The 27,142-nt window shown below is 41.6% G+C and overlaps 1 long non-coding RNA gene across 1 annotated transcript; it reads right to left on the bottom strand.

The window, feature by feature from the left end:
- Positions 1-304: 304 nt before the first annotated feature.
- Positions 305-25,745, bottom strand: LOC119627249 (uncharacterized). Its single transcript, XR_005243367.2, has 4 exons — positions 25,625-25,745; positions 24,187-24,330; positions 941-1,159; positions 305-482 (listed from the first exon to the last, which is right to left on the bottom strand). It is a non-coding gene; the product is annotated as an uncharacterized lncRNA (long non-coding RNA).
- Between the last annotated feature and the right edge of the window lie 1,397 nt (positions 25,746-27,142).

Raw genomic sequence — 27,142 nt, 5'->3', positions numbered from 1 at the left:
TGTATTTTTAGTTTTTATTGAAATGACACAAAATTTCATAAAAGAACATTTCTGGCCATCATTATTTTCATTTCATGTTGCGATTATTACTAAAAACAGCTTTGTCACATAGAGCAAAGAGGTTTTAAAACTCTGGGTGTTAAACACTAGCCCTAGCGCTCTAATCTGTTACCTGCTTTGTTTTTGTGGTTCCCTGACTCTCTCCCTCTCCTTAGCCTGGGCCTTCCCCTCCCCCGACCCACACCCCCATCACTCCAAACAAGACTTGTTAGAAAGGTAGATCTAATGCACTTAAAATAATTCACCTCTTCTCTCGGTTTCATCGGTCTTTCTCCCACTTTTTCTTATAGAGAGTCAGGTTACAAAATTAGAAGAGTTAAAACTCAGTCCTTCACTCTCTTTTCCTATTTGCCGAGAGTAGAGATGAGCAGAAGCATAATTGGCCAGGACTCACCAATCCACCTATGAGAAGCTGAGCCAGGCTGGGGGAGTGGGAGAAAGGATTCAGACAGCACAAACCCTACTTTGACTCTGACCCCAGGCATGCCGCCTCCAGCCAGGAGTATTCCTGGCTTTCCTTTCTGGAAGAGCATCTGAGAAAACATTGTCCTGAGATGTAAAACTGCCCTCCACACTCAGGCCCCCAGCATCACCCATCACTCCAGAGACAATAGAGTTTACATTTCAGTGCATGCCCCTTCCCACACCTCCTCCCAACGCTGAAGTTCCAGCTCTGGTTGGCCCATTGCTCTTAACTCTGAAGAGCCAACTCAAAGCAACAGGGAAAATATTTCCCACCCAAATTTGGCATAGGAAGATCATCCCGCTTCAGTCCCCTGAAGGATCCTAAGTTACCTAACAGCGATTTATTATGTCATGAATGGTCACGTTTCCTTCATGTTGGTGATGAGGGGAAAGTTACGGTATTTTTCATTTTTACTTAGCTGGATATAATGAATTCCACTGATGGCCTATTTCTGAAATCCACCAATCAAAGGAAATTGTAAAGTTCACCATAGTAACAGTTCTGTGTCAGTGGCCCACATGAGAACCACACAGCCTGGGAGGCACCGCAGCTGAGGCGGCACTGGCCAATCGCGGGGCAGAGTGATGTTACCATCTCATAGCAACCAAGGGATCTGCATGGCAACATCAGTTGCTATATAAAAGAAAAATTAGAAACAATATTCTGTTAGGGAGAAATAAAGATATTAACTGTTAAGTCATACTTGAGTCACAGTTGTGAGGACCTATCCCAAAATATCCACCTAAACGTAGCTCAGATGATACCTGCCAGATTCAGGTCCACATGTCAGGAACATTCTCCCCCACCAACTGGCACCACCTGAGGAGTGAGAGAGAGGAGTACGTCCAGAGAACAGACCACTTCTGCACAGGAAAGAGAGGGCCCTTTGAATACCACAGAGCATATTTGCGGGGTAAATTACACATAAATCATCACATTTAGTCTTGTGAGGGAGGCAGGGCAAAATTATTATTATCATCATGTTCTCCATCTAGCTCCCATCCCTTCCTCCCCCGGCTTTCCCATCTCAGTTAATAGCTACACAATTCTTCCAACTGCTCAGGCCAAAAACCTCTGAGTTCTCCTATTTTCTTTCTCTCACACCCACATCCACTCCATCAGAAACGCTATTCATTCTTCCTTTAAGCTATCTCCAGAATTCAGCCTTTTCTCACCACCTCCACAGCTACACCCTAGTCCACTCCACCACCTGTCACGCAGAGACAATAGCCTCCTAACCCGTTTCCCTGCTTCCCGGGTAGGCCTCCCTATGGTCTATTCTCAACACAGCAACCAGAGTGACCCTCGCAAAACGTAAGTCCTTGGCTCACAACCCTCCAATGACTTCCCATCATATCTCAATGTGAAAGCCCAATCCTTCCCAGAACTATGTGGCTTCACACACCTTGGCTAGGGAGCTGGCCCATCTCTGCTATTGTCTGCTTCTCTCAACTGCTCTAGCCACACTGGCCCCCTCGCTGGGCTTCTAGCACATCAGGCTCCTTCCTACCACGGGGCCTTTGCACTAGCTACCTCTTGCAGAACGTTCTTCCCCCAGAGACCCTCACTTCATTCAAGTGTTTGCTCAGATGTCACCTTCTCAGTGAATTCTTCTCTGACTTATTTTAAAACTGGACTGTCTATACCCATAGCCCCTCACCCCCATCCCTAGCACCAGTGGGCACCTAGAACAGTGCTGGCATACAGTAAGTACTCACTCAATATCTAACGATGAATAAAGGAAGCACTGTTTTAGAGATAATCGGGCTCAAGAAGCTGAATTATTTACTCAGAGGCTCCCAGCCAGGATGCATTAGAGCCCAGACTTGAACCCAGACTTACTCATGCAGTGACTCCCACACTGGGCTCTACCCTCTCTACCTCACTTTGATTTCCTTTTCCAGATCTACTACCACTTCTAAGTGCCAGGAAAGCATGAATTTTCTGCGAAGGCAAGAGGAATTGCTGGGCTGATGGCGTGGCTGTGCAGACAGCCACAGCAGGAATAGAGAGTGGGGGTGAGCTGGCCCAGACCCTGAGCGGTGCCCCAAGTGAAGCCACCCTTCCAAGGGAATTAGCAAATGGCTGAGACCATGTCAGCAAGACTGCCAATGACACCTCATTGATGATGACCTCTCCCTCCCTTCCAGGCCACTTCTCTTGGGGATAGAGACAACTCTTTTGAACATTCAGCATTCCTACCCCTATATTTGCTTGGGTCAAAAACAAGGATTTAAATGGAACTTCTAGTCTGCAAAGTGTTTTATCCTCATTTTTGCTAGTTTGTTATCAAGGAGTCTCAGAGTTGTATTAAGTGTATATTGCATGACTGATTGGGAAAAAATAGAGAAAATTCAGTCACCAGAGGTTTTTTGGTCTGTACAATATATAGTTTTTTGTTAACAGAAGCAGCTTAGTATTGTGGGATTATGAAGAACAGCATTTTTCCATTAAGATTATGCTGAACACTGGTAACAGCACGCCTATATTCTCTACCCTGAATCTGGAGGTGGAGGGTAAGAAGTGGAAGAAGAGATGAGGTGGGAGCGGGGAAAGACCACCCAGAAACAGGGCAGGGAGGGGAAAACCAAAGTCAAGAACATTTTCCTTCCATGGCCTATATCAGCAATTAGGAAACACTGGTGTAGACACAGACATTGTCATCAATCCTGCTGTCGAAGAAAAAAAAATAGTCATGACTCTCTCACCAAGAAACTAGAAACATGAAAGACACAAACCAATAACAATAATCACTACCGCTTTTTGAGCATTTACAATGTAGTAAGCATTTTGCTAAGGGCTGTCATACAGTTTTACATTTAAGCCTCTTAGCAAACCTGGATAGGAGGAATTACCTCCCCATTTTATAGACTATTTACAGAGAAATTGAGTAGCTTACCCAAGGTCATACAACTAGAAAGTGACAGAAATGATCCAGTTGCCTCCATAATCCCTGTGTTTTTGTTGTTGTTGTTGTTTTTGTTTTTGTTTTTTTTCTTATTTCCAGCTTTTATTTTAAGTTCAGGGGCACATGTGCAGGATGTGCAGATTTGTTACATAAGTAAACGTGTGCTATGGTGGTTTGTTGCACAGATCATCTAATTACCTAGGTATTAAGCCCAGCATGCATTAGCTATTCTTCCTGATGCTCTCCCTCCTTCAATCCTCCTACTCTCTGGCAGGGCCCAGTGTCTGTTGTTCCCCTCCCTGTGTCCATGTGTTCCCATCATTCAACTCACACTTACAAATGAGAACATCCAGTATTTGGTTTTCTGTTCCTGCATTAGTTTGCTGAGGATAACAGCTTCCAGCTCCATCCATGTCCCTGCAAAGGACATGATCTCATTCCTTTTTATGGCTGCATAGTATTCCATGGTGTATATGTACCACATTTTCTTTATCCAATCTATCATTGATGGGCATTTAGGTTGACTCCATGTCATTGCTATTGTGAGTAGTGCTACAAGAAACATATGCATGCATGTATCTTTATACTAGAATAGAATGATTTCTATTCTTTTAGGTATGTACCCAGTAATGGAATTTCTGGGTCAACTGGTATTTCTGCCACTAGGTCTTGGAGGAATCACCACACTGTCTTCCACAATGGTCCCTGTTTTTAATGGTTACATTGCACCTCCTCTCTCTACAATAAGATTAATTCATGTGATATAAAGAAACACGGAATAAATATAAAACCAGGAGGTGATATAAGGAAACATAAAAAAAAAAAATCTCAGTGAAAGTTCTGATCCTTTCCAAGAATGCAGAGCCCTGTGTGGAGAGCTAGGCAGGTATGTGGAGGCCCTGAGGAACTTGCTTCACAGTTCCACTTCTCGTCCCCAAGGTAACACCATCATCCCCTCTATTTTGCACCACAAAATTAGTTCAATAATGATGGAAAAGGAAATGCTAATGTCCTGCTCACAAAGGTTCATGTTGCCCAAAGTTGTGGAACATATACTATTCTCTAATATTTTCCCTGTTGACATAAAACTCACAAGGTGTTTTGTTATATGGAGAACCCCAGGAGAGTTGAAATAGGGGATGGGGGAACCAAAGCTGTGTGCCCAAAGCAAATGTGTAACAATGAAACAGCCAAAGAACTAAAATAACTAACTCCATTTTTGTTGAAGGGGCCTCTACCCATCCTGTATGTAGGCTAGGATAATTTTAGAACACTGAGATAATACACAAAAACAGCAATCATGTAGTTTTTAAAACTAACTCTGGGATTAAAGGAGAAGTATGTAAACAACTATGCTTTGTTAAACATAGTTAACTGTGCTCTTTAACTCGTTTATAGAAGCATTGTGATCTGACCAAGAACAAAGAAATTCCCACCCTTCTCAGACCCTCACTGCCAAGCAGATGTCTGTGACCACTGGTTACCTCTTGATTCTGACCCCCTCCTTTCCCCCTGTGCTTAACTTAAAAAGAGACTAAAATTTGTACTGACTTAGGATGGTGCTTTAGGACACCAGTCTACCTTCTTCTCAATTTGCTGGCCCTCCAGATAAACTTGCTTTTGCTCCCACCAACCCTTGTCTCTTGAGTTTTGGCTTCTGAATGGTGAGCAGCTGTAACCGAATGGAATTAGAGCAATGGAGTGTTCTGCTGAAACTTTTGGCCTCGCAGGGAGGAAAGAGTAGGTTTATATTAAAGCTGCTTTTCTTCCTCTGCTGCATCACATTCGTTCCAGTATTTTGCCCTACAAGCAAATATAAACCTAAACAGAAAAAAAAAGAAAGACGTTTTTTGGATTCCTGAATTAAAAACAAAAATCCAGCCTAACTTTACCCATGAACATGAAACCAACACACCATAGGACCTGGCATTCTGACACAGTCTGGGACAGTTTCTACCCAGGCTAGACTTTCAGAGAAGCAAATATTTTCCTGTATTCAAATGCATCTGTGTTACCTAATGTCAGGACTAGCCCTCACCTCCTCCTTTGCAGTGAAACTTCTGTTTGTCACCCCAGCCCTGAACTCCCTTAGCATGAGTTGTTTAGACTGGACACCTGTGTATTTGCAAATACTGTAGAAGGCAGTATGAGTTAGTGCAAAAGGTTCTGGGACCATAGAGCTGCAAGCTCAAATTCCAGCTTTGAGATTTGTTACTTGTGAGATTTTTGGTAGATGACTACCCTCTTCTACCTTTAGCTCCATCACCTGTCAAATGAACACAGTTAAACCCATCTTACAGAAGTTTTTTGGCATGGAATAAGTAAGCTATTGCATTGGGAAAGAGCCTACTATAGTGCCTGGAACATATCAAGTTCAATTATTATTTTGCTTAATTATTATTTTAAAAGCAAAATACATAAACAAATGAACCAGGAGATGGTCAAAATGGGAATGTAGTATTCTAATTGGATCTCAATCCTTGCTGAACTATCCTAATTAATGACATATGTATGGACTTCTCAGGAGAAAATTGAAGTGCAATCAACCCCATCCCCAAAAAGGAGTCATCCTACTCACCAATTTTCAAGATAATTCTTCTATTTTTCCCTCAAAATTGAACATCAGTTTTCTTCTCAACATACTCAAGGATAAACCCCCAGTCTGATGATATTAAATATTACATTTAGGCTCAAGGATGATGGGTTTCCCTTATGATCATGTTCTACTGCATTTCACCAAAGTCGTGGTTAAGGACAGTGTCGTCTTTGTCTCAGTATCTGCAGGTCTTCTGCAGATTAGCCTTTGAGTTCATAAACAAAAAAAACCTGAATAGTCATGGTGTACATTTCGGGCTATAAATCCCATAAATCCTGTGTAAATGCACTTGCCCAAATCTAGAGTAGGTAGAAATAACCTTTTGACAAGAGGAAATCCCGATTTTAAATGATGTAAAGCAGAGGCTATGTGAGTGCCTCCCCTTCTTTTAAACATCTGTGTAAATTATAAACAGTCCCCAACTTACAGGAATTTCCTTTTTTTGACGGTTAGGATGGTGAAAAAGCCATACGCATTCAGTAGAAATCATACTTTGAGTACACATACAGCCATTCTGTTTTTCATTTTCAGCACAGTATTGAATACATTTCACAAGATACTCAGCACTATTATAAAACAGGCTTTATGTTAAATGATTTTGCCCAACTATAGGCTAATGTAAGTGTTCTGAGCACCTTTAATGCAGGATAGGCTAAGCTATGATGTTTAGTAAATTCAGTGTATTAAATGAATTTTTAACTTACTGGTTTTTTTTTCCAACTTAAATAGACTTATTAGGACATAGCCCCATTGGGGAGCATTTGGTATTTGCCATAACCATTGGGAGGGTTAGATGGATGCCCTCCAGCCATTGGGAATAGAAAGACAAGCATCTTCCCTGGTGCTGATGTGAGTTTATCATAGGGAATTTGCAACAGCTTTATGAAGCAGTTGTACCTGTTGTCTGATTACTGGGAGAAAATGTAGTTGAGCATAAAGTGTAGCAATGGGGGATGGGGAAGGGGCCATGGTAATCTGCAGGCCCAGTTTAGGTGTTTGGCTACTGGGGTGCAGAGCAGGAGCCCTGCGTATTTGCTGGAGGATTCAGTCAGCCCTGAAGGAAAAGAATGAAAAAGAAGTCTGTGGGACTGAAGAGAAGTTGGGGAAGTGGTTGAGAACTTGGATGCCTAGATTCTGCCTGGGTGCTCTGGTTGACTGTTGGTGTGGAAGGATGCTTCCAGATAATACAAAGGATAATGCTGCCCAAATAGCCCCTGAGCTAACTGTGGGGCTGTTGTCCCATGTTCCCCAGAAAGAGGGCTATCAGGAACTAGAAAAGACAACGCCCTCCATTCAGGATGCTAATGAAAGAATCCTTAGGAAGAAAGTTCCCTCTCAGAGCAGCAGATACAGTCTCAGACAGCAGAGCAGGAGTGGCTCCATTCACAACTACAAGAAATCTTCCAAGTAAGTGTCCAAGAAGAATGTGCAAGACATACTGCCCTTAGGCCCAGGCAAGAGGGGGCCATGCTTTGGAGGGCTCCACATGTCACAAACACAAAAAAGACATAATGTTAAAGAACACGTGGACAGCTTTGTCCCTCAGCTCTTGCAACTGAGACCCTGACCCTAAACATCAGATCTCCTGACCTCTGTTCAGGCTTCAGGGAAATGTTCCCCACATCTCTTGCCTCACATCCAAATGCCATCAGAGATGTGGGTCTTGCTGCTGTGGACTTCAGAGATGGACACTGCTGCAGAGGTTCTATGGGTTTGAGTGACTAAAACACAAGAGAAGAAAACTTGCCCAACCTTTCCTCAGGTAGCATGAATGGAACAGACTATTGCATTAAAGACAGCTTTGCAGTAGTGTTCAGAGGCAATTTTCTTGCTTTTTAAAATATTTCAATTCGTGGCTCAAAGAATAGCACATATTTTACAATTTGTTAGCTTGATTCAAAACATTTGAATAACTCTGTTGATACTTTTCTCTCAAACCCCACAAATGTTAGGGTGGGCTTGCCTGTGAGTCACCCAGGAACCTGTCACAGGACATGGGAAAGAATAGGGTGTGACTGAGATTCTGTTTCCTGGGGATTCATTACCTTTGCCTCTATTATTCAATACTTCTGTGTCCTCTCCCAGAGGGTGTGTCCCAAAAAGGCCAGGATTACCAAACAGTGAAACTAAAATTCTCATATTTGCCAAACATTCTCTAATATTGATGTGGATGCCACCAATTAGGCTTATTCAACACATCAACTCGGAGAGCACATTTGATAGCTGACTTGTTTGAGTAAGGGGAACATTTTCTCTACCCCATCTCCCACCCTAATCAATATACACTTCCCTACACCAGGTCTTTTCTATACAGCTTCTGTGTCCTCCCTTCTGGGGAATGATGGAGAGAGAATCTCCATGTTTCCTCCCTAACTACTTGCTGTTGCTCCTCAAGGGAGGAAGGGCTGATCCAGTTGGCCAGAGCTTAACACTGACTAAGCCCCACTCTTATGTATAGTGGATTACACGTCTCATAATAGGAGGAACAGGCTCCAGCCTATCTAGTTCAAATTCTTCTTGTCTACCCCTGTGCTTCAATTTTCCATATATTAGCAAAACCAGCAAGGTCCTCTCACAAGGGGCGGCCAACCATTCTCCTCCCTGCCCTGTTCAGCCCTGACCTGGGGAGTGAGATGGACTTTGCCTCCACACAGGTGGTCGCGTTAGTTGGAATCTGTGCTGCAGGCTTATGCACGTGCCCAAAGACACACCGGACTTTGTGAGTCCTAAAGCAGAGATTTAGGGTCAAAGATGGGAGATCATAGGTCCAAGTCATACGCCCCAGCACAATTTGCCAGAATCTTTGTTTTTTGAGGGTACATTAGATAAGGTGGGCTAAGTAGCTAAGATGGAAGACCCACTAACTCAGAGAATACAGAAGGTAGCCTCTGTCATATTTTGGTCTTAGATGACTGGCTTAGGGTTGGCAGACAGCTCTGAGCCACATAGTCCTTTGAGAGCTGGGGCTGACAGTGCCTCTTGCTATCTTCAACATGCATTTCCCAGGGCTGCTCTATGCCAGCCACACAGAAAGGGAAAGAGGACAGTCCAAGGCCAGAGACAACTCTTAAGTAAATAGGCTGAAAGTTGCCCAAATCAATTCCTCCCAAACTCCAAAGGAGCCTGGGAAATGGGAGCACTGATTCTGGCGGACAGCTAGCATTCTCCACCACAGAGGAATCACTGAGCCTTTTCAGGTTGTAAGTTTAGTCCTGATTCTACAGGAACACACTAAAGTGCTTATTTGTTTGTTTGTTCATGGTCTGGGTAGTTGCAACGTCTCAGCCAAAATCACCTGTTACATACAAATTGGTGCAGAACTCGCAGTCATTAGATTGTTTCAATTATTTAAGCAGATTTAAAAATTCATTTTGGGATAAAAATAAATAAAGTTATTTTAATAGGACTCATGAAGCCTATCTTGGGGTAGAAGAGGGATGACCCACCACCTGTAAGTTTCCTAAATTAATACATCTTTGTCAGTTTTATTGCCCATCCTAAAGCTTATCAGTACCCCTTGAATCAACACTAAGTTTATGACCCCTCCCTGATTATGCTGTGATGCCTTTAGTTAAAAGACACAGCCTGAAGGATATATTAGTTTCATTCATTTAGGTTCTCCAAACAATAATCCTAACTTTCTATATTTCTAACTTCTCAGCTAAGATAACTGAAAAGCAATATACCCAGGGCATATTATCTTAGTTCTCCCAAACCCCTCTGCCAAAATAATGGGTGAGTTTTTTAAAAGTTAGGTACCTGACATTTTGAAGATTAATTTTTTAAAATCTATTTAACATCTTTTTTTTTTTTTTGAGGAGCCTTGCTCTGTCACCTAGGCTGGAGTGCAGCGGCACAATCTCAGCTCACTGCAAGCTCCGCCTCCTGGGTTCATACCATTCTCCTGCCTCAGCCTTCGGAGTAGCTGGGACTACAGGTGCCCGCCACCACGCCCGGCTAATTTTTTGTATTTTTAGTAGAAACGGGGTTTCACCGTGTTAGCCAGGATGGTCTCGATCTCCTGACCTCGTGATCCGCCCATCTCAATCTCCCAAAGTGCTGGGATTACAGGCATGAGCCACTGCTCCTGGCCCATCATTTGTTTCCAAAGCTTATCCACTACGATCAAGTAGGCTTCATCCTTGGGAGGTAAGGTTGGTTCAACAAATGCACATCAACAAATGTGATTCATCACATAAATAAAACTAAAGACAAAAACCACATGATTATCTCAATAGATGCAGAAATGTTTTTAATAAAATGCAACATCCCTTTGTATTAAAAACTCTCAATAAACTAGGTATGGAAGGAATATATCTCAAAATAATAAGAGCCATATATAACAAACGCACAGCCAACATCACACTCAAAGGGCAAAAGACAGAAGGCTTCCCCCTTGAAAACTGGCACAAGACAAGAATGCCCTCTCTCACCACTTCTATTCAACATAGTATTGGAAGTTCTGGTCAGAGCAATCAAAAAGAAAGAAATAAAAAGGCATTCAAATAAGAAGACAGGAAGTGAAACTATCCCTGTTTGCAGACGACATGATCCTAGATCTAGAAAACCCCATCCTCTCAACCCAAAAGCTTCTTAAGCTGATAAGCAACTTCAGCAAAGTCTCAGGATGCAAAATCAATGTGCAAAAATTGCTAGCATTCTCACATACCAACAACAGTCAAGCCAAGAGCCAAATCACAAACAAACTCTCATTCACAATTGCTACAAAAAGAATAAAATACCTAGGAATACAGCTAACAAGGGAATTGAAAGATCTCCACAAGGAGAATTACAAACCACTGCTCAAAGAAATTAGAGATGACACAAATAAATGGAAAAACATTCCATGCTCATGGATAGGAAGAATCAATATCATTAAAAGGGCCATACTGCCCAAAGAAATTTATAGATTCAATGTTTTCATTGACATTCTTCACAGAACTTTTTAAAAACTGTTCTAAACTGTAGAAAAAACTGTTTTAAAATTCATACAGAGCAAAAAAAAGAGCCTGAACAGCCAAGGCAATTCTAAGCAAAAAGAACAAAACTGGAGCCATCACACTACCCACTTCAAACTACTACAGGGCTACCGTAACCAAAACAGCATGGTACTGGCAGAAGAACAGACACATAGACTAACAGAATGGAATACAGAACCCAGAAATATGACCACACAACTATAACTATCTGATTTTCAATAAACTTGACCCCCCCCAAAAAAAAAAAGCAACGGGGAAAGGATTCCCCATTCAATAAACGCTGCTGGGATAACAGGCTAGCCATATGCAGAAAATTGAAACTGGATCCCTTCCTTACATCATATACAAAAATTAACTCAAAATGGATTAAAGACTTAAATGTAAAACCTAAAACTATAAGAACACTGGAAGACAACCTAGGCAATACCATTCAGGACATAGGTATGAGCAAAGATTTCATGATGAAGGTGCCAAAAGCAATTGCAACAAAAGCAAAAATTGACAAATGGGATCTAATTAAACCACCGAGCTTCTGCACAGCAAAAGAAACTATCAACGGAGTAAACAGACAGTCTACAGAATGGGAGAACATTTTTGCAAACTATGCATCTGACAAAGGTCTAATATCCAGCATCTATAAGGAACTTAAACAAATTTACAAGAAAAAAATAACCTCATTAAAAAGTGGGCAAAGGACATGAACAGACCCTTCTCAGAAAGACATACATGCAGCCAACGAGCATATTTTAAAAAGCTCAACATCACTGATCATTAGAGAAATGCAAATCAAAATCACAATGAGATACCACCTCACACCAGTTAGAATTGCTATTACTAAAAAGTCAAAAGATAACAGATACTGGTGAGGTTGTGGAGAATAAGGAACTAAGGACAGAAATACCATTTGACCCAGCAATCCCATTACTGAGTATATACTCAAAGGTATATTAAATTGTTCTATTGTCTATTATATATTATAAAGACACATGCATACATATGTTCACTGCAGCACTATTCACAATAGCAAAGATATGAAATCAACCTAAATGCCCATCAATGATAGACTGGATAAAGCAAATGTGGTACATATACACCATGGAATACTATGCAGCCATAAAAAAGAATGAGATCATATCTTTGGCAGGGACATGGATGGAACTGGTGGCTATTATCTTTAGCAAACTAACGCAGGAACAGAAAACTAGTAATACCACATGTTCTCACTTATAATTGGGAGCTAAATTATGAGAATACATAGACACATACAGGAGAATAACACACACTGGGACCTATTGGAGGGTAGGGGGTAGGAGGAGGGAGAGGATCAGGAAAAATAACTAATGGATACTAGGCTTAATACCTGGGTGATGAAATAACCTGTACAACCAACCCCCATGACACAAGTTTACCTGTATAACAAACCTGCACATCTTGCACATGTACCCCTGAACTTAAAAGTTTTTTTTTAAATCTTTTTTTAATTAAATAGTAATGGAACACATCACGCTTTAAGTTACTTTAAGTTATGATTTCTTATATAAGCCTCTATGTAGTAAATTCCTTCTAAAATTTTAAGTTGCAAAATTTTATAACTTCAAGTGAAGGTAATTAATCTATTATTTTTTCTTAACAAGAACCATACAAACTACTCACACCCCTCATTATCTTGATTTCCAAGATTGGCACTAAACTTAATGATCAACTGTAATAGCTAGTTCAATTCTGGTGCCTGAAATCTATGTCCCAATTTGCTTTACATTTTAATGAATTTTTACTTTGGAATAATTTTAAATTTATAGAAAAATTATAAAATAATTTGTACAGATAGTTCCTGTAAACCTTTCACTCAGTTTCTCTTAATATCAACATCTTACTTAACCTTGGTACATTTGTAAAAACTAAGAAATTAACACTGGTGCATTTCTAATAACTGAACCACAGACTTTGGATATCACTAGTTTTTCTGCTAATGTCCTTTTTCTGTTCCAGGATACCTAACTGCATTTAGCCCAGTTTGTTTTAATTGAAATACAGCATCCTGTTGGAAAATCATTCCTAAGAAATTTAATGACTAGAAACTGGAAAAACATTTATTTAAGATTCACAAAATATTTTCTCTCTCAAACAAAAAAGAATTATCTACATTTTAATTTTTAAGCTGTCATTTAATTTAAATATGGTTTGCTCAATGATAAGAAGTTAGATTTTTGTACTTGAAAATTTAGAGAACTTATTAGATGTGGTTCATCAGGAAGGTTTAAGAAGCACATATCTACCATGGAATAACTTTCTAAAAGAGAAAGATCCCTCTTAAGAGTTGTGGCTTTCCTGTACCCCAATCCCAGTGATAGCCATAGAGATTCCTGTTGGCTCATAGCCAAAATTTAAATACTATCTTGGCCATGCACACCCAAAAAAAAAAAAAATAAACCAGAACAATAAAGTCCTTAGAAACAGAGCCTTTAGATACTTCTTTTGGACAGAGCGCTAGAATAGAGCTTCTAAGTCTTCTAATTGCTGTTGCTGACGTAGTCTGCTGTAAAATTACAATAGTGAATAGGCAAGGACCGGAAGATTCCAAATTGTCAAACAATTTGGAGAGGTACTATAAATCATCTGTCTTTAAAAAACATGGCTGTCAGAGCCTGGGATCCTGAATCAGAAGACATCTCTGACTGGATAACGCTGATTATAAAAATTGCTGAAAAGTTATAAATAAAATGTTAAATAATACAGTACAGTTAATTCTCCAGGTGTTGATTCCATTCTCAGGTAAAAATCTACATAAATCAAGCAACAGCACACAACTCTCCTGGGGGTAAAAATCTCTAGAAACATTGTTCACTCACCTGTGCTTATGTCCTTTTACTCTATAGTCTCAATGACATTATTTCTTACTTTGTTATTTCTTTTCTCCAATCCACATCAGTAGCCCTTTCTTATGAATAATTCAGCATCTGTCTGAGCTTGGTTTGCAATATTATCTTACATGATGTTATGTAGGAAGAGGGAGAACAATGCAAAGTATTTTTGAAAGGCTAGTAATGCTTAAATACAGGGAAATAATTTTTCTTTCGATCTTTCATGTTTGCGAAGTGGTTCTGCCACATCCATTGCCTCTGAACTTTCACTGAACTTTTGTTTCCAGAAAGTCTGGTTTCATAGACTCCAGCCTGTTGTAAAATTGAACTTGATAAGAGGGTCCATTGCAATCACATGCACCTACAATGCTATCTACCACACCTGTAATTCCTGGTGAGCTTGCGTCTATTTGTATGTTCAAACAGGCTTCAAAGGAAGCAAGTCAGATCATCTGTACACACAATGGGGGCAAGGAGAACCATGTTTGTTTTTATTTTTTTCAAACACAATTTTGAGATAACATTGTTAAAATTTCCAGGGCAATTTAGGACTCAGAGCCAGGTGTTCGCATTTGAGATCTGCAGTTGAAACCTTGCTGGCTTCCCACGATACATCCAACAGTATTCCCTTGGAGCTGTTGGGAAGCTCGCCACAATTGTAATGGACATCCAATCTTCCAGTTTCTAAACAGAGTTAAGGAAGACAAACTTTGAAAACAGAATTAAGTCCATGTTGGAGGACTTACACTTTCAACTCTCTTGACTGCCAATGACTAAGAGTATAACTTTTCTAAATTATGAAAACCTACAGGAATCCAGGTTAAATGTTGACTTAGGGCTCTTCTCACATGTTGTTTCCTCGGCTTGGAATGCTGTTCCCTCCCCAGACACTCCACTCTTAACTTACAATGTAATTTTAATTCACCCTTAGGGTCTCAGCTTCACTGACACCTCAGAAGAGGCTGGGCACCCCAGTATATGCTTTTCCAGTGCATTCCATCTCGACTTCGTAGCACTATCCTTTTTTTTTTTCTCTAGTGGTTGATTGATGTCTGCTTCCCCCAATAAACATAAGAAAGCTATAGGAGAGCAGAACTGTATTTTTCTTACACTGGCTAGCTAGGCTCAAGGTGGCGGTCCAATAAAGATGTAAATGGATAAATCAATGCATGTGAGTGAAAATAGTAATAGCTAGCTAACATTTACATATTTGTTTACTACATGCCTAGCTAACATTTACATGTTTGTTTACCACATGCCAGGCTCTGTGTGGAGTGTTTTACCTGTGAGAATGAATGAATGACCATCAAATATGAACAATAAGAACATTAGAAGTATCTGAATGAATAGTGGATGTAATCTTACACAAGTTATGCATGAAGCCTTTTTGTTTACATAAAATTTAGGGGAACGTTTCAAGTTCAGTGTTTCATGATTTACCTAACCTCAATTGCAGACGAGGGAGAAACTCAAGTTTTATAGGTAAACTGCCAAGAGCAAAGCTTGGAAAAGGTCAACAGGTAAAATAGTAGTAATGTGCTCCTATCTAAAGCTGAAACAATAACCAGAGGAAAGAGAAGATGGGGAGCTAGGAAGCCCAAGGTAAATGTACATTTTTATTCAGATTCTCGAAGAGGTGTATGACCCAAAAAGGGCTAAAAATGAATGCTATCTATACTATTTTGTAAACTGCATTTTTTAGTCAGTACATATTGTCATCTTATCATGTTATTGAATATTTCTCTACAACATCTTTTCAAGTAGCTAGAATTTTATTGTATGAATGTGACATTATTTATTTAACTATTCTCCTAAAGTTGAACATTTAGTTTACTTCCCATTTTTGCCAGTATCAACTTGTAACTAAATCTTTGCATACATCCTTAATTATTTGCTTTAATATAGTAAAGGGGTTAAATTACAGGGCCCAGGCTAGGCGTGGTGGCTCATGCCTGTAATCCCAACACTTTCAGAGGCTGAGGCGGGTGGATCACGATATCAGGAATTTGAGACCAGCCTGGCCAACATGGTGAAACCCTGCCTCTACTAAAAATACAAAAATTAGCTGGGTGTGGTGGCGGGCACCTGTAATCCCAGCTACTCAGGAGGCTAAGGCAGGAGAATTGCTTGAACTCAGGAGGCGGAGGTTGAAGTGAGCCGAGATGACGCCATTGCACTCAAGCCTGGGTGACAGAGCAAGACTCCATCTTAAGAAAAAAAAAATTATAGGACCCAATATTTGCACTTGTATGTGGGAAAAACATGGCTTCACATAGGATATTTCATCCAGGTTTGAAATCATAACCTTCCTTTAAATCAAAGAGCACAAAGCTAACAACTTCAAAAAATTAACATTTAACAGCATTTGTATTTATTTACATTGAGTTGCTTTACCATATCTTCAGCTTGCTTCAATCAAAGCAGCAAAATGTTAGTAATGCTAAATTGAAAGAAATTCTGAAGGTGCCACCTGGAAATGGCAGCACCTTTGTCCTAAGAAGCATTTTTGACTCAAAATTTAAGATACTTGTAGTGGTATTTTTTTCTGATTCTGGGGAGTTTTAAAATATATTCAATTGAGTGACAATCTTAGAAAACAATCATGGACCTCTTCACTATGTTTCCAAGAAAGATCTCAAGTTTTTGAGATTAGCACAAATCTTAAAAGGTCATATCTGAGTACTTTTGGTTTCTTATCTCCTAAAAGGCAAACCAGGCCATTTGTTGTCTTCCCTGGTAACAAGAGGAAAGAGCTTCTAAAATTAGTGTGAAGCCAGACCTACTGTGAATTAATAATGAATAGAATCACTGACTCCATAAATAACAGGATTCAGGGTCAAGAAGGTCAACTTGGCTGCACTCCTAGAGGAGTAAAAGCGCCTTGAAAGTTAATGCTAGAAATAAAAGGTAGGGAGCCACGACGTTTCTAAAGGAAACCTAAAGAAAATCTTGCTGTGCAGGATGACTTTCAGTAGTGGCCATTCTTAAAGCCAACTGCATCTCAGATAACCACAGTCAAGAAAGTAAAGCTGATGAACCTCATCCAACAACTTGGTTTAGGATTATTGTTTGTGATAGCGTACTTTCTGTAATGTTAGTCATCACCATGAAAAGCTGTTTTTAAAAAGTGATCCCAGGCCGGGCAGTGTGGCTCCCGCCTGTAATCCCAGCACTTTGGGAGGCCGAGGCAGGCAGACCACCAGGTCAGAAGATCGAGACCATCCTGGCTAACACAGTGAAACCCTGTCTCTACTAAAAATACAAAAAATTAGCAGGGTGTGGTGGCATGTGCCTGTAGTCCCAGCTACTTGGTAGGCTGAGGCAGGAGAATTACTTGAACCCAAGACGCAGAGGTTTCAGTGAGCCGAGATGGTGCCACTGCACTCCAGCCTGGGTGACAGAACGCGAATCCATCTCAAAAAAAAAAAAAAAAAAAAAAAAAAGTGATCCCACTGTCAGAAAACACGAATAGATCCCTGGCCTATATAACCCTCCCAACTGGCTTTGATCTTTCAAACCTACATGTTGTCATGTGAATTTTTTTGTTGTTGTTGTTGTTGAGACAGAGTCTTGCTCTGTCACCCAGGCTGGAACGCAGTGCCACAATCTTGGCTCACTGCAACCTCCACCTCTTGGGTTCAAGTGATTCTCCTGCCTCAGCCTCCTGAGTAGCTGGGATTACAGGTGCTCACCACCATGCCTGGCTAACTTTTGTATTTTTAGTGGAGATGGGGTCTCACCATGTTGGCCAGGTTGGTCCAGAACTCCTGACCTCTGGTGATCCACCTGCCTTGGCTCCCAAAGTGCTGGGATTACAGGCCTGAGCCACTGGCCTGGCCATCAGGTGAATTAATTTAAGAGAGAAGACAAAATCCTTAAGGCTGCATTTGGATCCCCTATAGAGCTCTGATAGTAAAGGAATCTTGAAAGAAGCCCAACAGCCAAGAACTTGTCTCAAACTGTATTCCGTTTTCTTATTTCTGATGAAACTTGGTTTCCAGAGACGAATAATAATCTCATTTTTTTGTACATTCAGGTGTTCAATTGCTATTGTTCTTCTAAAATGGTAGTTTTCTTCCCTTTAATCTGCCATTTCATGTCACTTTGTGATATCAAACAAGGATATCACATTTTGAACAACACTTAGCACACGCCAAATACTTTATGAAATGGGCATGACTCAAAGTTGACAAAGTGAAGCATAAAGACCCACGCTGCCCTTTTCCTAGAAAGCTGATGAATCCTTCACCAATTCTTTTCAGTAGTTTTGCTCCTGGCCCACAGGGCTGCTCATTCTTCTCAGCACACACTATTTATGTATCTTTCGCTATGGTACAGATTCTTCGAAGACCTTCCCTTTGTATCTCTGAGATAGCTAAGTATTTGAAATATCCACTCCACTTAATTAATGCAACCCAAATAGTAGAGATTAAACATCCCAGGCTTCCAGGCAAATGGAGGCTCTTTCCTCTGGTAGGTCACAGACACACACACACACACGTACAAATAGAAGCAAATGTACACACACGTAAAAATACCCATCGAATCCATCGACTCCAGAACTGCTCACAACAGAATCCCGGGAAGCTGCCTTGTTACTAAAAGATCCCAAAATAAAAATGAAAGTAAATGGATTCAATGGAATAAGGTAAAATTTCACCTTTGGAGAGCTGGCTGTAGACAGGATAAACTTAATACTGAATTTGGTCACAGCACGCAGTTTTTTCATGGGTTAGCACAGGGAACCAAGGAAGAGCAGACCTGGGAATCACAGGAATGCTCTATCTCAGGCTCATGGATGCACTGGCTGAGAGCCCCAAACACAGGAACTTTCTATTGCCACTATCACGGTCCCACTGTGGGAAGACCCACTGTTAATTCAGGTTACATGTTTGAAATCAAAATTTAAAAGCATGCTCCTCTAAGCTAATAGTATAGAACTGTATATGACCTTGGCCTACTCTAACCCAGTGAAACATTACCAGCTTAGTAGAGCAGAAAGAGGTCATTTTCAAAACTGGTTGAATTATAACAGGATTTCCTGAAGGCCAAGAGGAAACCATGCTGTTTCACTGCAAGCATAGCAGAGTGGGCCAGGATAATAAAGTACTCAGGAGTGAATCCTGGCACACAGATAAATTAAAGAAACATGTGGCCGGGAGCTGTGGTTCACGCCTGTAATCCCAGCACTTTGGGAGGCCGAGGTGGGCGGATCACCTGAGGTCGGGAGTTCGAGACCAGCCTGACAAACATGGAGACACCCTGTCTCTACTAAAAATACAAAATTAGCCAGGCGTGGTGTTACATGCCTGTAATCCCAGCTACTTGGGAGGCTGAGGCAGGAGAATCGCTTGAACCTGGGAGGGGGAGGTTGCAGTGAGCTGAGATCACACCATTGCACTCCAGCTTGGGCAACAAGAGCGAAACTCTGTCTCAAAAAAAAAAAAAAGAAACATGTAGTTGGGGATAAGAGTATTCTTAGGGGTTGGGTGGAGTCACACAGAGGTGCAAAAATAAAGGAAATATATAGAATAGTGCATCCACAGGTCAGGAATACCATGCCTCCACTTGCCCCAGGGTTCTGCACAATGCACACACTCAATAAATGTTAATTGACTGAATTAATAGGCTTCATAGTTCCAACATGCAGTCCAGTGCCTAATTAGCTAGTCCAGGCAAGCCCTCTTAATATTATATTTGGAGAATGAGAGACATGAACTGGTTGAGTGACCTCCTCAGGTCACCCTCTTTGTTAGAGGCATAATCAAGACAGGAGTCCAGAGGCACAAGCAACCACCAGCCACCAATGAACTGGCCCACCACTGACGAGGTCAGGAGCTGAGAAAGCAGGAACACTAAGACAAATGGAATCTGAAGTCTAAATTCAGAGAATTTTCAGTTCCCTCAAATCACAAATGAGAACATTTAAAATGAACTCATCAAACTCTCCTATGGGCTGGCTCGAGAAATAGAAGCCTCCAAGTTCAAGTGAGAAGTTGTGTAGGAAGAACTCTAAGACGGCACAAGGAAGACTCTTCTCACCACTTTGGTGAAGTTTCATAGAGAGGGCATGAGCTCCGGAAGCAGGCAGTCCCAACTTTGAGTCTAGCTCTATTACTCACCAGCCATGACCTGAAGCAACTTAACCTCTTCAAGACTCAGTTTCTTCGACTCTATAGAGTTGATGTGCAAAGTAAAGATGTGATATAAGCCCCTAACATGATGAGTGGTCCAAAATGGGCACTCAGGTACAAACCCACAAACAAAATGCTAGTTATGACAATGATTCCACTAGGAACAGCAGAGCATCAGCCAGAGGTCGTGTAAAGTTTCCACTGACTTGATGAAAGGAAATCTAAAGTAATGAATAAACACATGAACAGGTCACTCAAACTGCAGATTACAAGGATAGTTTTTTTCAGTGTGAGAAAAATGCTGTTTGGTAGCTCACAAGCAGATTTCACGCTGGAGCAGTGCCCTCGACCCAGAGCAGGCTGGGCTTTTTAAATTGTCTGCTCTCTCTCTCTCTCTCTCTCTCTCTCTCTCTCTCTCTCTCTCTCTCTCTCAGCTTCTGATACATGATGTTCAGCAAATACACCACATACTGGAGAATGATATATCATATACCCTGCAGACTGCATTTTACGACAGACTCCCAAGATTGAGGGCAGATGTACTATGCACTTGAATATGCCCAAAGTTTTAAGAGTTAAGTTACTTAAAGCTACATCCAATGGCATCATTTGCAACAGAGCTGGTTACCAAAAATGCATTTGGGGCTTCTCATTTTCCAACTAAAAACTACATTAAACCAGCACAGTGCATTGGAATTTTATATGAGATTACAATAGTTGACAACATCCATATCTCTATATCAAAGAGAAACCATCCCTTTTACACAAGGAAATGATTTCGGAGGGAGTTGTACTTCTGAAAGAGAGACACTCCAGTGATCTGGACCTAGAATCTCTGAGACTGTAGATGTTGAATAATATTAGTGTTATAAGAACCTCAGTTATTGTTGCTGTTATTGTTGTTGTTGTTGTTATTATTATTATTATTATTACTGAGATGGAGTCTCACTCTGTCACCCAGGCTGGAGTGCAGTGGTACAACCTCAGCTCACTTCCACCTCCACCTCCCAGGGTCAAGCAATTCTCTTGCCTCAGCCTCCCAAGGAGCTGGGATTACAGGCGCATGCCAAGATGTCCAGCTAATTTTTGTATGCTTTTGTAAAGATGGGGTTTTGCCATGTTGGCCGGGCTGGACTTGAACTCCTGGCCTCAAGCAGTCTGCCCACCTTGGCCTCCCAAAGGGCTGGGATTCCATGTGTGAGCCACCTTGCCTGGCCTGACCTACACTTTTCTAAGTCCATTTCTCACTTTTCAGGTCACATCTGAGGTGTGTGTTAGTAGCATCTGACACAGTGATGACTCCCTTTCCTCTGAAACAGTTTCTTTAATTGGCTTCCAGCACAAACCCTTTCTTCATTTTCCTCCTTCTCACTGGGCATTCCTTCTTAGAATCCTTCCCTGGCCCAGCCTTTTCTCTCCGACCTCATAATCTTGGAGGGCCCCAGAGCTCGGCTTCAGACCCCTTCTCTTCCTTATTCACCCTCTTGGTGATCTCACCCGGTTTCATAGCATTAAATATCACCAGAAGCTGCCAAATGTGCACCTCCAGCTCAGACTTCTATCCTGAACTCCAGACTTCTTCTTTGTTTTTTGTTTGTTTGTTTGTTTGTTTTTTGAGATGGAGTCTCACACTGTCGCCCGGGCTGGAGTGCAGTGCCACAATCTCAGCTTACCGCAACCTCCGCCTCCCAGGTTCAAGTGATTCTCTTGCCTCAGCCTCCCAAATAGCTGGAATTACAGGCGACTGCCACCACGCCCAGCTAATTTTTGTATTTTTAGTAGAGACGGGGTTTCGCCATGTTGGCCAGGCTGGTCTCGAACTCCTGGCCTCAAGTGTTCCGCCCGCCTCGGCCTCCCAAAATGCTGGGATTACAAGCGTGAGCCACCACGCCCATCCGAACTCCAGACCTTTATCGAGCTGCCTGCTTTATGTATCAAACTTAACAAGTCCAAACTTGGACTTTTGTTCTTCCCTTTGAAGCCGGCTCCACTCCCAGTCTGCACCCCATCAGTCGATGGTGACTCTATTCAAAACCTTTCGAGTCTTTCTGGACTCCTCTTACTTTTTTTTCTTTTCTCACATCCAAATCTTGTTGGCTTCCTCTTCAAAATATATCCTGCATCCAACCACTTCTCACTACCTCTACTGCTACCAGTCTGTTCCAATCCATTGTCATCTCTCTTGGATTATCACATTCACTTCCTCATGACAGTCTCACTGTCGCCCAGGCTAGAGTGCAGTGGAGCAATGTCGGCTCACTGCAACCTCAGTGATCTTCTGATAGCCTTGTAGTATAAAGCAATTCTCTCTCTTGACCCATCATAGCTGTCCAGGTACCATTTAAAGAATAACAACAACAAAAGGTGACCATTTAGACAATTTAAGAATTACTTCCAAAAAGCAAACACATGGAGAAAAAAGCAAAACAAAATATAGGCTAGTGAGCACAATTAATTCCTACAGCCGGTTACAAATCCTTGCAACTTTCTCATTCCTTTAGGTTCATAGAAGTCAGAAGACTTCAGGTTGAGGAAAGCCAGGAATATGAAAGCCAAGGTCGGCTTTTAATTTACCTTCAACATGATCAAAACTAAACTTTTGCCTGGGAGTTTTCTCAGTAACAAAGGTGAGCAATTCCACCTTCAAAGGCATTTTTGGGTCTACTCAACAGCTTTGATTGCACTATTCCCTGTTTTCCTCAGAATTAGGTTTCACATTTGTAAATGTTAATAAACTAGTCCTGCTTTCCCAGGTTTCATGCTCAATCCTAAATGTCCTTAGGGGGCACTGTGAAGTTTATAAAGGCTCTGCTTCTTTTGCCTTCCTTTAAAGGATGGTGTTCCACTAAGATTCACCTTTCCATCTTCCACTCTCTTATCTTAATGTACATACTTTCCCTGGGTGATCTTTTCCACTTCTTCCCATATGCTCATGACTCTCAACCCTCTACCTATCTCTAGCTTGGGTCTCTCTCTTGAGCTTCAGATCCATATATCCCTGGATGTCCCATTCTCAAACACATTGTGCACATACAGAGTTCTTTTTCTCTGCCAAATGTACACCTCTTCCTCCTTTTCATTTTCCTTACTGGTGCCAAGATCCATCTAATCACTCATACCAGAAACCAGAGCATGGTGCTATAAGATCACAGAGGAGAAACCAAGGATAGTAGCAATTTGCTGCAGGGTAGGAATGCAGGGAGGCATTCCAAGTGACATAATGTAACTATAGAGATGCCAAAATAAGAAAAAGCATGGTATGTGTGCTGTTAGGATAGAACAGGATAGGCCGAAGTAACGAATAAAACCCCATAATCTCAGTGGCTTTTTTTCTCATTAAAAAAAAAAAAAAAATCTTATGCCAATTGGTCAGCGTTCCTGCAACAGAAATTCAGGACCCAGCCTGCTTCCATTTTACAACCCAGTGAGTTAGAGTTTTGCACATCCTAGCATATGGACAAAAAAGAATAAGCATGAAGAACTCAGACTCCCTCTTAGTTTTCCTGAACCAGAATGCCATATCCTGCCACCTACTTTTTTGTTGTCAAAAATTTGGTCAGGGTCCCAACCTAGCTGCAAAAAGAAACTGGGAGATGTCTTCTCATCTGCCTAGGAAGGTGAAATGAGGTAGTGAACACGTAGCATTTTCCCCACTACAACATGGTTAGGAAACTGTAAGAAGACTGGCATACCTGAAAACCAATGGGAATTATGGGTTGGGTTGGGGGTGTAATATGTATGGTGGAGAGAGGGTAGGTAGACAGTGCTAGGAAACACAAGAACGTAGGTACCATGGCCAATGTAACTAGAAGGACTGGGTGGAGTCAAGAGCCTGAGTGTCATGCTGAGAATAGCATGCCAGTTCAATGGGAGTTTAAAGATGGGAAGAGAGCAAAGACAGGGAGAGGTGGTCAGTGGAGAATCCTAGAGCTCAAACTTCTCAACCTGAGAGCCCCAAGTAAAGGACCAGCTCCTGCTCCAGGACCAGACTGAGGTTCCAATTGCTTTAAGAATCCATGGAGTGCAGACAAGGATCTGAGACTCTGACCTAAAAACAAACTGAAAAGTTCTGTGTTCATTACCTCTGGACATTGTGTGATCCTTCTTCTAATGGCTTGGTTCCCACCACCTCCCCACTGGCTCTCCCTCTCAGCTGCATCCCATCTCCCTCCGCAGGCTCACCTCCCTTTTCTCTCCGGGTTCAGCCTTTCATCTTGATTTTGGTGGGTGCGGGTTCTTGGCCCCTTCTCATGGGGCGCTGCCTCCAGTAGTACCTGCCCCAGCTGATTTGCATTCTGGTTTACACTCAGCCATCTTCAACAAGGCCTATCCAATCAAAATAATAACATTAATAACTAGCATATACTAAATGGTTACTATATGCCAGGCGCTATTCAAACTTGTTTTATAAAGTCATGTGATGTATAACAATATTTCAGTCAATATACTATTGTGGTCCCATAAGAGTATAATACTACATTTTTACTATGTACTTTTTCTATGTTTACATATGTTTAGATATATAAATACTTACCAGTGTGCTACATTTGCCTTCACTATTCAGTACCGTAACAAGGTGCACTGAGTTTGTAGCCTAGCAGGAATAGGCTATGCCATATATCCTTAGGTGTGTAGAAGGCTACACCATCTGAGTCTGTGTAAGTACATACTATGATGTTCACACAACCGCATGATCGCCCAGTGACACATTTCTCAGATCTCGTTAAGCAATGCATGACTGTCACATGACTGTATATAATTATTTATTCTCAGAAAAAACCCGTGAGGTAGGTGGTATTGTTATCGCTATTACGCAGATAAAGAAATAGATGCAAAAAAGGCTAACTCACCACATTCATGGCGCTTATAAGTGGTCAAGCTAGAATCTGAATCCAGGATGTCTGGCTTTTAACCAGACATAAGTTAAAAGTGCTATCGGTGCTACTAAGTAAAGGATGAAGGAGAGGAAGGATAGAGACAACATGGCTTCATGATCTTGAAAGAAAAAAAAAAAATGTAAGTAGCAGTTGTAATCACTAAGAAGGGAGAAGAAACAGTCTCCATTGTAGAGAATTGCAAAGGAGGAGGCTCCACCAGAGGATAAAAAGCCTCCAATGGTTAACACAAGGGATACTTGCTTCTTTTTTTTTTTTTTTTTGCGATGGAGTTTCGCCCAGGCTGTAGTGCAGTGGCGCGGTCTCGGCTCACAGAAAGCTCCGCCTCCCGGGTTTACGCCATTCTCCTGCCTCAGCCTCCTGAGTAGCTGGGACTACAGGCGCCCGCCACCACGCCCGGCTAATTTTTTGTATTTTTAGTAGAGACGGGGTTTCACCGTGTTAGCCAGGATGGTCTCAACCTCCTGAGCTCGTGATCCGCCCGTCGTGGCCTCCCAAAGTGCTGGGATTACAGGCGTGAGCCACCGCGCCCGGCAGGATATTTGTTTCTTAAAAGGGGGACAAAATCCTGGAAGAGGATAGATACGCCTGATTTTTTCTCAGTGGAATTTCACTTGCCCTGGCAGGTGGGTGGCAGGGAGATCTGAGGCCCCTCGAATTACAGCTCCTGGGCCCTGCCTCAGAAAAGTCCATTCGTCTCGGTAAAGCCCCTCCCACAGACGCACAATGTGGCCGTCTTGAGCTGGCTGAGGCTGGACGTGCAGTTAGCCGAGCACACAAAATGGGAACTGTTTGCCTCCGTGCAGCTGGCGCGCGTTTTCCGCTAGTTGCAGCTGCTTGGAGCCCAGCGCGCTGGCGGGGCCACGCCCCCGATGAATATTCATACCCAGTTTGGGCTCAGAGCCCGGGATTTCAAAGCCCCTGAAGGGATTTGAAGGGGCAAAGGAGCTTCCTGATAGGGAGTTAGAAGGAAGGAGGGAGCCGGGCTTTGTCCAGGCTTGCTTTTGAGGACTACAAAGGGGAAGGGTCACATGGAAAGTCAAATCTCAGGTTGCTAATCTAGGCTAGGTCAAGTTTGCAATGAGTGCTAGCTCCTTCCTCCTTGTAATTTATTGAGTCTTTCAATGTCCTTCTACACAGACAACGTGCAGTTACTGGTGTTTCGCAGACAGGCTCTCTTTCTAGCACTGGGGAGCATGAAAACAACAGAGAGTAGGCTTTTAGCTGGGTTTTAAGCGCTTGCTTCATAACTCTTACCCAGTTAAATGTCTGCGATGACAACGCTCCTTTCTCTCACATGCTTCTGTGCATGGATTTTAATTTGCACACATTCTTTACCTAATCTATGATTTTTAGATATGTCAGTCTGTCATGGGCTAGAAACTTTAAAAAAAACACGTTTAAAATACATATACTCTTAGGTCTAGTTGAGACACTAATAAGTATTAACCATATTTATTAGTACTCACGTTTGGCTATTATTTATATTAGGGGAGAGATTTCCCAGCACAGATCATCTGAAAGAGTAGATAGTTCCCAAATGCATTTCATTGACTTATAATACTAGGTGGGCTTTTGGGTAAGTGGATTCACTGTCTTTTGTTGTTGTTGGGGCCATAAAAGTGTTTACTTTAGAATCCACTTAACAGAAATTACTGGAACTTTATTGAGTGCCTCTATTCCATTAATCCCTCCATTAAGAGAGAGACTCTGCTTTTTACCTACCAATTGGAAATGGAAGAAATAACATTGGGAAGAAAACAAAGAATAAACAGGAATATATTGTGAAAGCATTTAGCTACCTTAAATGAAGGCAAACCCCTCCCCAACTCCACTTCCATACCAGAGAACTGAACAAACATGCAGATATGAGGGTGGAACCACTGCGAGCAGCCCATGGGATCTTATGGGAAATAGGACAGGGATCAGACAAAGGACATAAACACACATCCCCATAAACTTGGATTCTAGCAATTATAGACAGACACATTTGCCATCAATCCCTAGCAAAGTTCTAGATTGGATAGTTAAGCAAGCAGTTAGTGAGCACTTTAAAAAGGTGACTCCTAAGAACCAGTAAGAGTTCATCAGAACTGGTCAAGCCAACCTTTATTTCCTTTTTATTTATTTTTAAAAAACAAAATGCTTGACTTCATCACAATCCCAAAAACAACGAACATCTTAGCAAAAGGATGACCTACGTCCCCCAACCTTTTTTTCTTTTCTGTAATAGACTCAGTATT

This window comes from Chlorocebus sabaeus, chromosome 14 (genome assembly GCF_047675955.1).
Source record: "Chlorocebus sabaeus isolate Y175 chromosome 14, mChlSab1.0.hap1, whole genome shotgun sequence".
Taxonomy (NCBI): domain Eukaryota; kingdom Metazoa; phylum Chordata; class Mammalia; order Primates; family Cercopithecidae; genus Chlorocebus; species Chlorocebus sabaeus.
This window is presented reverse-complemented; position numbering and strand designations above follow the sequence as displayed.